Below are 12700 nucleotides of genomic sequence, written 5' to 3'. Positions count from 1 at the left end.
TGGCCGCATGGGAGAAACAAATTTTGCAACTATAAAGAAACTTGAATAGTAACTTGTATACAGTATTTGCCCACAAAAAAAACTTTTATATAGTATTGATTTTGTTTTTATTATCTGGAATACCACATGAATCATTTCTTGGCGAAACTTCTCACATAAGTATAACACTTGACCATATCTATTATATATTAAAAGTAATATACAGACACACCAGAAAAAAGAGAAATTATCTAGAATTATCACAAAAAATAGAAACATCTGACGGTTTATATAATAGACCAAGATTTTAGAGCCATTAGATATTTTTAAGTCTATTATATATTAAAATTAATATACAGACTTGCCGGAAAAAAGAGAAATAATCTAGAAATTATCACAAAAAATAGAAATGTCAGACCATTTATATAATAGACAAAGATTTTAGAGCCATCAGATATATTTAAGTGGAATAATTACCCACCAATGCCATTACTAATGAAAAAACATTTTGTTCAGCTATAGTACCTTGTACTTAGGCCTGGGCGTTCGGTTTAACCGGGCCGATCGGTTCGGTTTCTCGGGTTTTAAAATATTTCGGTTTTCTTAATATGCTGACCGATCGGTGTTTAGTAATAACAATAACCGAGAATTCAGTCCATTGAAAAACCGGTTCGGTCACCGTTTAAGACCGAGTAGGGCCGATCTACAGCCAAGAAAGAGGGAGGGAGGGAGAGAGAGAGAGAGAGAGCCGTTGCGGGGTATGGTCGCTAGCTACAAGGAGCTCCGTTGCTATTCCCTGGTTGCCTGCTGGGGTGGCCCCGTAGGGAGCAAGGTCGGTTAGATCTAGCGGAGATCGCTGGAAAGGAGGGGAGGGAGACGGAGCAGGTTCCTGGCTGCCGGACCATCGCCGTTAGGTACTAGGAGCTGTGGTGGCTAGGGCTATGGTCGAAGGGGTGGAGTGGGGAAATATGACGGGGGAGCGATAGAGGCAGGGTCGTGGGCTCGTGGAGATGAGGTTGTATACGTGCGGCTGTAGAAAGAAGAGTTTGGACTACGGCCTAGTTAGATAATGGGCTGGGATTTTCCACACGTTGGCCCATGTTCGGGTATTTCCGGTCAGTTCGGGTATCTGATGTCTAAACCCGAAATTACCGAAGTTAATTCGGTTTTCCAGAGTTAAGGACCGAACTTATGACCATAATTATCGGTTTTGGTCTATTCGGCTTCGGTCCCGGTTTTTTCGGTTCGGGAGTTCGGTCATCGGATAATATGCCCAACCCTACTTGTACTAGCAAAGTGGCCCGCTCGATGCGCGGGCTAGAATTTAATAGTATCTAATAATGACATCATACTATTTAATTTGTGTATAGTCATTTAGCATTACTAGATCATGATGGCGCGCATTGCTGCGCCCGTCTATTTTGTCACTATAATAATAATAATTGATGTACATATATGATTTGATTAAAGTTAGTAACAAAACCAAGCTGTATGGTATTAAACGACAAAATAAAACTGAAGATTAGAAAATAAAGCACCAGTAATTGTGCTTATGAGACTGCATCTATAAAATCAGTTACCGAAATCATGCATTGTCTCTGCTGACAACACAACAACAAATATACAATCCAACTCAAAGAAAATACAATAAATCTACAAATATATGAGAAATCCCATAAGGTACAGTATTCCTTGGATAGATGCACGTTTAGCATGGTCCATGGTAAACTGCAACATGCCATCGATAGCAAATAGCCAAAAAAAAACACTGCTACTTTTCTCAATTATTATGTGTGAGCCTTAGAACCACTGAAACCAAAACATAAATAGGAGAGAAAGCACATTAGGTGTAAATCAACATGGTATGGTATTGGAATCCAAATGGTTTATTATCTCTAGTGAAATCAACTACCTTCCTGTAGAATACAATGATGAAGTTGTCGGTATTATTTTACAGACAAATGTAATGCAAATAGAATGTGTACAAACGGTAAAACTCTGGTCTTAGTCCATTGAACATTAAAAATGTGCAAGTCGCGGCAAACATGGTTCACCTTATAATTGTTGTTGTAACAGGTAGTTATGTATGGAAGGCAGTGGCATTTTAAGCTAAGGAAAATAATGTGGACAATTGTAGAATTGTATAGATAATTTAATCAAACATATATGTAAGAAGCATGATCCAAATAGTACAATGTATTGGTCATCTTTTTGGCTTACGTTTTATTCGTTTTTCAATATCTTTTTTTAATTGGGTTGTAAGTTGGCGTATGATTTCTTCTAATACAGGTTAAGTAAAAGTATGCAAACAGGGTATTGGTACTGATCTACAATAGCATAGAATATAAGGTTTTGACATCAATTGTTATGATTTTAGTAAACTAAAATATTAGAAAGAAGGGTGAACCCATGAATATACTAAACGTGCATGGTGGGAAATAAAGAAAAGAATCACCAAAGACGATGGAAAACTGCACGTATGAGTAGACCCCTCTGACATGCAACATCGCCAGTCAATGAGTGATGTCAATGACAACCCAAATACTACCTCTGTAAACTAATATAAGATGTTTTAAATCACTAAAATAGTAGCGACCGATGCCGTCACTCCAATCTCAAAATGCTATGCATGCCATTCAAATGTGAAGTTAACTAATTAGATGTCAAACCTAAAATTATGGCACCTGGATAGAACAGGACGGTCATATGTAGGAAATTTCATGGCAAAGCAAATAATTGAGTGTTTGCTGCAAAAGATTCACCAAATTATGCACTAAACAGAACCTCAAATGCCCTATACAAGAGGAAAATTATGCACTTTTGTTTTCTTTAAAATTGTCCATGGGTGTATTTTGCCAATAATTTGAAAAAAACTTGCAGTGCCTAATTTTATCAAATTCATCCTCAAATATTGGAGTGAGAAGACATGTTACCGTGTTCGTCCCCTGAGTGCAAAAAAGTCTCTTACTCTCAATCTTTTTACTTTCAATCAACTAAATTTCAGCTTCAAGACTACATAATATTTTATATCTGCACAAGTTAAGCAGATAGAAAAGCTGAGCTGACCTCCAACCATGCAGCAAACTCCTAATGTAGTCGTTCACGTCTGGTACCAAGCAGCAGTAGTGTAGGACATCTCCTTTTACAACACTTCCTCCTTGGATAATTATAGTTGTGACTACAACTTCACAGAAGTATTTTTTTTTTGCCTGAACCAAGCCCAACCAAGATAGTTTAGAACTCTATACTAAATATCAAATAATATAATTACATGATCCCAAGTGATGGACGTACCACTCCATTCTATTTTCATCTAAAAAGTCATGACATAATATAACTACACTCCAGAATCCGCGAACATGAGAATTTAATGGAGAGGCAACACACCACAAGGACATACCAAAAGGCAGACTCCTGACAATGAAATTCAATGCATCTGCCATAAAAAATACCAACTGTCAAGTTCATTAGTAGACCAATTGTTTTCGCTCCATTCTCTAGTTCATGGAAAATATCAAAATATCACGTCCACAATCGAAATCAAGAATGGACAGACGACCTAGCAATGTCGTGCAATAGAGCAGTCAGTTCCATCTAGAGCAATCACACTGCAGTAGAGCGGTCAGTTCCACCTAGAGCAATCAAACCATAAAATATGAAATTGCGTCGCAAGATAATTAACTTGAGGCATAATAGTGCACGAGCACTAACCTGTTTGTTAGCCATTGGAGCTTCACAAAATCTACTGGAAGGTAGAAAACAACCCAGAAGAAGCAGCAGACCAAGTAATATGGAGCTCAAATTTGTCCCCCTGGAACACAGGGATTCATTTCAAATTATGTTAGCATAAAGCACAATTGCTGGAAAAACATAATTACATGTTTGAGTACATCTGCTTAATATGATCCATTTGAAGATAGAAAATTGAGGATATAGAAGGCACTACATGTCAGTCTTGCTCCTGTGACTAAACATGACATAGAATGCATAAGAGGAAACGGATGCTTGTGCTATGAAAGATACAAAAGTAACACTAAATAGGAAAAATAATTAAACATAAAAGGGCAAGTAATACTTTACTATTCTGATGAATACTGAAAATTAATTTATAAGTGTGATTATCGTGGTTTCTGGAGAGGTAGTGGAGCGTTATGGCAAAGGGCCTAAAGGGCAGGAGCACGTTGATCTTAGCCCTGAAGATGATGAACGTGACTGCTTTTGCTCGTGAGCACCATCCACCGCTTGATCTTGGGCAATAGTGACTCACCAACCCCGCGAGTGAATCGACATGCACGAACCGGAGTGCCCATGTTTTCCTGGCCGAAGGAGCGGTGGCGGCCACCATCTCTTCCTCCACTTCCTCGAGCCCTCGCTCAGACTTCTCCTCCACCTCCACCATCTGCACAAATCCAGACCAATCTAAGTCAAGACGCGGCACTTATTTGTGCAATCCGCGATGAAACATCATTCCCAGCTCTAGCGCGAGATGAACAAATCATGGACTAAGACCTTGTTGGCGACATGGTGACAAAGAACAACATGAATAAACAATCCTTGTAGAATTTGGTGGCCATGGGAGGAGGAAGAGGAGCCACGGGAGGGTAAGAGAGGATGCCGTGGGAGAGGGGAAGAGATGTGTTTCTTCTCAGTAAGGTTTAGAGGCAGGGAAAGGGGAGATGGAGGTGGCAGTATCACTCCCCAGCATCAGATGATGGTGCCGAGGGCGGCGAGACGACGTCGTTGGGAGGGTTGCAGGGAGTCGAGGTTGAAGAAGATGTAGTCAAGGGTCGCAGGAAAATCGAAGATTTGCAGTGGAGTTAGATAGGTACCGAAAAGAATCTAGCACGGGAAGACGACGGCGAGAGGAGCTGCGAGACGGAGAACATGGTGGCGGCGGCGTCTGTTGGGGATCGTAGCAGAAATTTAAAATTTTCTACGCATCACCAATATCAATCTATGGAGTAATCTAGCAACGAGGGGAAGGAGAGTGCATCTACATACCCTTGTAGATCGCTAAGCGAAGCGTTCAAGTGAACGAGGTTGATGGAGTCATACTCGTCGTGATCCAAATCACCGATGATCCTAGCGCCGAATGGACGGCACCTCCGCGTTCAACACACGTACGGAACGGAGACGTCTCCCACGCCTTGATCCAGCAAGGAGGAGGGAGAGGTTGAGGAAGAGAGTCTAACAGCAGCACGACGGCGTGGTGGTGATGGAGTGGCAATTCTCCGGCAGGGCTTCGCCAAGCTCACGCGGAGGAGGAGAGGTATTGGAGGGGAGGGGCTGCACCAGGTTCAAGGGTGTGGCCGCCCTCCCACCCCTCCACTATTTATAGGTGGGGAGAGAGGAGGCCGGCCCCCCTTAGATCCCATCTAGGGTTGGGGCGGCGGCCAAGGGGGGGGGGAGGAGTGTGTAACGCCCTCGATGCGGCTATATCTCCCACGTGTCGAAGCACGACTCAGAGGCATAACCGCATTGAAAGCAATGTCGCAAGTGAGGTAACCTTCGCAAACAACCCATGTAATACAATAAGGAAAAAGATACATAGTTGGCTTACAATCGCCACTTCACATAATACATGAATAAAGCATTACAACATCCAAATACAATCAGGGCCCGACTACGGAGCCAAAATAAAAGAAGAACCCCAAATGCGACAAGGTCCCCGATCGACCCCAACTAGGCTCCACTACTGATCAACTAGAACGAAACGACACAAAGGACAAGATCTTCATCGAGCTCCTCCTGAGCTTGGTTGCGTCATCTGCACGGACTCATCGGCACCTGCAAACTGATTTTGGAAGTATCTGTGAGTCACGGGGACTCAGCAATCTCGCACCCTCGCGATCAAGACTATTTAAGCTTATGGATAAGGAAAAAAAAGGTATGAGGTGGAGCTGCAGCAAGCGACTAGCATATATGGTGGCTAACATACGCAAATGAGAGCGAGAAGAGAAGGCAAGGCACGATCGAAAAACTATGATCAAGAAGTGATCCTAGAACAACCTATGTCAAGCATAACTCCAACACCGTGTTCACTTCCCGGACTCCGCCGGAAAGAGACCATCACGGTTACACACGCGGTTGATGCATTTTAATTAAGGTCAACTTCAGGTTTTCTACAACCGGACATTAACAAATTCCCATCTGCCCATAACCGCAAGCACGGCTTTCGAAAGTTCAAATCCCTGCAGGGGTGTCCCAACTTAGCCCATCACAAGCTCTCACGGTCAACGAAGGAATATACCTTCTAGCGGGAAGACCCGATCAGACTCGGAATCCCGGTTACAAGACATTTTGACAAGGTAAAACTAAACCAGCAACACCGCCCGAATGTGCCGACAAATCTCGATAGGAGCTGCATATATCTCTTTCTCAGGGCACACCGGATTGTCTAAACTTCCGGTAGGCCAGCCCAGAGTTGCCCCTGGTGGCCACCGGCGGCTGACAAGTTGGACCAACACTCAGAGGAGCACTGACTCGGGGGGTTAAAATAATGATGACCCTTGGGCGCGCGACCCCCAAGGGAAAAGAAAAGGCTGGGTGGCGAATGGTAAAACCAATGTTGGGCATTGCTGTAAGAGTTTTACTCAAGGCGAACTGTCAAGGGGTTCCCATTATTACCCAACCGCGTAAGGAACGCAAAATCCGGGAACATAACACCGATATGACGGAAACTAGGGCGGCAAGAGTGGAACAAAACACCAGGCATAAGGCCGAGCCTTCCATCCTTTACCAAGTATATAGATGCATTAATTAAATAAGAGATATTGTGATATCCCAACAAGTAAACATGTCCCAACAAGGAACAACATCTCCATGTTCCAACAAGGAACAAATTTCAATCTTCACCTGCAACTAACAACGCTATAAGAGGGGCTGAGCAAAGCGGTAACATAGCCAAACAACGGTTTGCTAGGACAAGGTGGGTTAGAGGCTTGGCTCAACAATATAGGAGGCATGATAAACAAGTGGTAGGTATCGCGGCATAGGCATAGCAAAAGAGCGAGCAACTAGCAAGCAAAGATAGAAGTGATTTCGAGGATATGGTCATCTTGCCTGAAATCCCGCAAGGAAGAAGAACGAGTCCATGAAGAAGATAAACGGACGTAGTCGGACGGTTCCTCACAAACGCGATGTTATCGGAACCAACCCGAAGAAGCAACACCGGAAAAAAGCAAACAACATGGTAAACAACCATCACATAAACATGGCATGATGCACAACCAAGAATGATGCATGTCCGGTTTAAATATGCATGGCATGGCAAAAAGCACAAACAACTCTACAAGTTAAGTGGAGCTCAATATGCAACGAGTTGCATATTGACGACACACCACATCAAATATTTAGTTCTCTCTCGGTTAGATACTCAACAATTTAAATGTTGGTTAACATGGCAAGAGGTGAAGCATAAGTAAACTAAACATTTAGGCAAGTTTAAATGAGGCCGGAAATAACAAACAACAAATCCGGTAAATCCCCATATGCAATTATCAATTTGGTGCAACAACAATTTTTAAACATTTAAATGGTATTATCATGATGCGAATGACATGTGCAAGTTTATGCAATTTTTTATTAAAAGTTGACAAAAGCATTATGAAGCATTTGTCACCGTGGTGGAAAGAAAAGGGGTGCCACGGCAACGAATCCGAAAATGATGCCACGGCAACATATCGGTTCCGGTAACTCGATTGAGATCCCGGTGCAAACGAAAGTGCGGCGGGAGCGTGACATGCGATAGAAGGTGGGGTGCTTTCGGATACCGAGTTCCCACATGTCGGTGGCAAGGCAAAAGAGGGGCGACGTTATCGAACAAGGGTGCATCTCATACAACATGCATTCATTCACGGGCATCGTTCCGGCGGTTATACCTTCGAAGTGAGCAAACGAGACGGTTCGGGTTTGATGGGACGTAGTGGAAATAGACGTTCTCGCAACGGTAGAGGAAATAGTGGTACACGCGATGTCGGGATACTTGTCAGTCCGGTCTTGGCGGCGTAGATGTACACGTTGTCGGGGTACTTGTCACATCATCAGGTGTAGTCGTACATGAAGGTCTTGACGAATCCGAAGGGGTACTTGATGGGTCCGGCCCTGGCGATTCAGGTTTTGTAGTGTCCTGGTACTTGACGCTTGGGATTGATTCCACGGTAGCATGCATCCACGGCAACACAGCGCAGATGCAAAGAGGCAACAATTTGGCACGGTTCCGGTGGTCGAACAAGGCAGGGCAGCTCGGCGCGAAGGGCGGGGACGGACGGGTGAGGAGCGATGCAGATTAGCGGTTCCTGAGGCTGGTACCTCAAGAGCTCACAGGAGGAAACGGGTCGTCCTGGACGGCAGTCTCCGGAGGTGCAGCAGCGGAGTCTCCGGAGGTTGGCCTCCACTAGCGCGCGGGAGTGCTTCGGGCGACGGAGGGGAGTCCTGCCGGCGTGGTCGTCGCACCATGGCCCGAGGCAGGGGAGGAGCAGAGGCTCGCCGGCGGGGCCAGCCTCTTGAAATAGATTTGAGAATGCTTGCCGTAAGATCTTTTGAAATCACTTGTGATTGATTCCGGTTGGGCTTGAAAAAAAATACTAGTTAAGGTACATTAGAGAATTCTTGTTGTGAGATGATATGAACACATTCGTGTAGTGGGGTAACTTTATAAGGTGTTTATTTGTGGTCATAGTAACTTTGTAAGGGACCCTTAATTACCTATGGGTGTGGGTTTAAGACTTGTGTTGGCAGAGCTTGTTTTTCCCCTTATTTGGGACCAAGTCTATACTTTTGGGGAACTTGAGGGATCAAAAACATACTTTTCTCTTTTCTGAACTATCAGTGCAAAACTACAAATTGGACATTCAAAAGTATAAAACATAATGTATATGAGGTAAGGGCTGAAAGATGCATGCCCAGTTACCATGTTGACAATTGTATTTATCTTGTCCTAATATATTATCACAAATCCATTAAAACTAGGGTTTTAGCTTCCTACATTTCTTAAATATAATCATGGTGTAATTTTTGTAGTTACTACCTTTAAACTTTGAATCTCGAGCTCTGAATGAGATTTTAAATACTTGTTTTTTTAATGTTGCTTAGCGGGTCGTATGTGTTTTTCTGGAATACAAGTGGATCGTAAATTTTACGAGGGTATGCTTGCACTAATTCATGAAGTTTGATTCAGATATATTGCCATGAAAATCTTTGTTCTTTCTGACAATTAGCAAGTGGCTAGTTACAAGTTAACAACGGATAATTGTGTGGCATCTGTGCATGTATGATCAGGGTAGTGTTGTTGTGGAATACAGACTATAAACTGAAAATTTCCCCGTATGGCATTTGACCCTACTCTCTTGTAGCTTTTTAGAACAAAAACTACATTGATGTAGCAGATCCATTATTTGATCTCTGAGCGTGTGTAACATTTGACTATTGTTGTACTCCCTCCGTCCGAAAAAGCTTGTCCCAAGCTTGTTCCTCAAATGGATGTATCTAGCACTAACTTGATGCTAGATACATTCATTTGGGGGACAAGCTTTTCCGGACGGAGGGAGTACCAGCCATTTGTCTTGTTAGTCCATTTGATATTTTGGTGCTTAAAGTGGCAAAGCAAATATATTATCTTCTTTTGCAGAAAAAGAACATTCTGATGCTTAATTATCTTGATACTGATCGCTTCTCTGTCTCCTCTAAAACAGGAATGCCATATGAAGGACTATATCAAGAAGCTTTTGAATGGCCAGTGAAATTTAGGGCCTCGTCAAGGAATAGCAGAGAGCTGCATTGCCTGATTAGCAGCAGTTGTAACTGCTTCCACTGTAACCTGCACGGGATTAATTAGGGTGCTATGCAACAAAAGCAGGTCCTATCCTTTTGTATGCATGTTTAGTAGTTTGATTCGGATATATTGCGGCCAGTGTAACCGCGCATGATAGATATTAGTCCTATCCTTTGTATGCATGTTTAGTAGTTATCTCACCTGATCCGCTTGGGTCCTGGCCTTGCCATTGCTCCACTTGTTACGGTATTTGTGGAATCTGTCCTGTTGATCTGTTCCAAGTTAGGGATGTGTTTGTAGCTCTAATGCAACAGTAAAACTGAAACGTGGATTTGTGAACCATACTGTGCAGGAGTACAACAAGCAGGGTAAGAGAATGGTTTGTTAATGAATGATGAACAAGCTCAGGTAAATGCATCTTATATTCCAGGGGTAAGAGAGTTATGCGTTGATGAACTGGAGTGGTGAATAAATTCAGTGATAGGTACTCCCTCCGTCCCAAAATATAAGAACGTTTTTGACACTAGTGTAGTGTTAAAAACGTTCTTATATTTTGGGACAGAGGGAGTAACATATATGCATGCAGTGGTTAGTTAGACTGAACCAAGGGAATTGCAAACGGGATTCACTGTCCCAGTCAGTATCTGTTAAAGCAAGGGTGACAGTGCTTGATTACCAGAGCTGACTGCAGCAAACAGAAACGTGAAAAGATGTATGGCACTTTGTACAAGTAGATAGACACTCGTGAATCTTGAATTACAAACACATTACATGATCTCAAGGAGTTTGTGTCCCAAGGAGTTTCAACTTTGCGTATGGCTCCACAAGGAAGACAATTGCCTGCTGGTGGATACCATATATTTGCATGAGATGCGTGCTATTTCAGGGAAGACAGATCGTTCGTATGTGCATATAAGGCAGGTGGGAGACAATGCTCAGTTTGTACTTTTACAGATTTCTCAATACATATTCTACTTGGATATCAAGTGCAGAACATTGCGTAAAGTGTATGAGATCACAGTCGATGAACAATGTTATGGTGCCATCCATCCTTTTATGATGATCTGGCCTCCCATATTCCCTGACCTGAGCGACGATCATGAAAGGGTTGCCGAGGATTTGTCTAGTGCACTTGTTGGGGCTACAAAATTTTGCACTATGCATCGTGTTTGCTATAGTTTCTTATTTTGTTGTATAACTATTTTCTGAGCTATCACCTCAGAACTACAAATTGGGCAGTCAAAAGTATAAAACATCATGTATATGAGGCAAGGGCTGAAAGACGCCTAGCTCCGTTATCATGTTGACAAATGTATTTATGTAGTCCTGAAATATTATCACAAATCCTGAAATCCATCAAGCTTGGAATTCTAGCCTCCTATGTTTCTTAAATGTAGTCATGGTGTAATTTTCTGCTGCCTACCTTTAAACTGTCAGCCCCTTAGATTTTCAATACTTGGTTTTTTCTTCCTGAATGTTGCTTAGGGCATGCTTGAGCTTCTGCATGATTTTTGTTTGACTATGATTTTTTTCCTTCTGTGTGACAGTTGACAAGTGGCTAGTAGTACAAGCTAAGATCGGGCAATTTGTGTTTGTGTGGTGTTTTTCCTTGTATGGTCAGAGTTTTTGTTGTACTGGAATACAAACTATAAATTGAAAATTTTGCCCGTATTTTGTTTTACCCTTGTAGCTTATCGTAAATTCAGAATAAAAATAATATATAGATGTAGCAGATCCACTATTTAATTTCTAAACGCTTATAACACTTGGCTATCGCTGTACTAGCCATTTGTATTTTGGTGCTTAAAGTAGCAGGAAAAAATTCAGCAAAAACAAATATGCTCCCTCTGTCCCATATTACAAGATGGTTTTTTGGAAGCTAACATAACTCCCAAAAATGTCTTATATTGCGGGACGGAGGGAGTACTTTGTTGCTTAATTATCTCAATTCTGATGCTTCCTCTGTTTCCTCTGCAACAGGAATGCCATATGAAGAACAAGTATGTCAGGGCCCGTTATCTGAAGCCATCTTCTTCCCTGAAGTTCTTTCTGATGATCACTGAAGAATTGGACAGTTTTACTGTTCACGCATAGCTCACTTATCTCTTCGCTTCGGCTGACGACTGAGCATCGTCCATCTTGGATTCAAGGGTCTACAATCTTCTGTCGTCTATCTCCTTAGGTTGTTCCTGATGCAGGCTATATAAATGTGTAAGCCGAATAGCAGGGATATCTTATCTCTTATATATGTCTGTGTTGAACCCTAGCCGCTGCCATGTTCTGGCCGGCATAACTTTCTTCTGTAATCTCTTAATTCGAGTAAAGCATTCCTCCGATGGTAGCAAATCGTTGTGTCATGCTGAGTTTCCCCTGTGTGCTCGTGCTTCATCTCTGAATCTCTCTCTATTCCCTGAATCCCATAGTCAGGGTCTGTCACTCTCTCCTCCTCTGTTTCCTCTGTTTGCCACTACTAGACGCAAATATTTAAATCAAAATCAACCGTAAACCGTCCAAAACATTTATCTAAAAGCTCACGAAATTGAAGTACTACGAGTTCCGTAGACAAGACAAGTTTGTTGCCTCCGTCTGCATATATGAGGCTTAAAGCTTCTACTCCCTCCGTCCGGAAATACTTGTCATACATCCGGAAATACTTGTCATCAAAATGGATGTATGACAAGTATTTCCGGACGGAGGGAGTACAAAAAAGAAATGTTGAATTTAGTTGTACCTTCAGTCCTTCAATATTTATTTTTTTGAGAAAAAAAACCAAAGCTTGTCAAATAGTGCCTCCAAAGCAAACCCCGTTGGTCTTAAATGTGCTCCTGATGCTGCATGCTTTCAAATTATGCATTTGTGCTCGTGTCATGCGCTAGTGCAAGTAATGGTGCTTCTGATAGTTGATGTAGTACCCTTTTTCAGAGGATTGTGTATATATATTGTTGGGAC

The sequence above is a fragment of the Triticum urartu genome, chromosome 5 (assembly GCF_003073215.2).
Source record: "Triticum urartu cultivar G1812 chromosome 5, Tu2.1, whole genome shotgun sequence".
Lineage (NCBI taxonomy): Eukaryota > Viridiplantae > Streptophyta > Magnoliopsida > Poales > Poaceae > Triticum > Triticum urartu.
Note: the sequence above shows the minus strand (reverse complement) of the source record.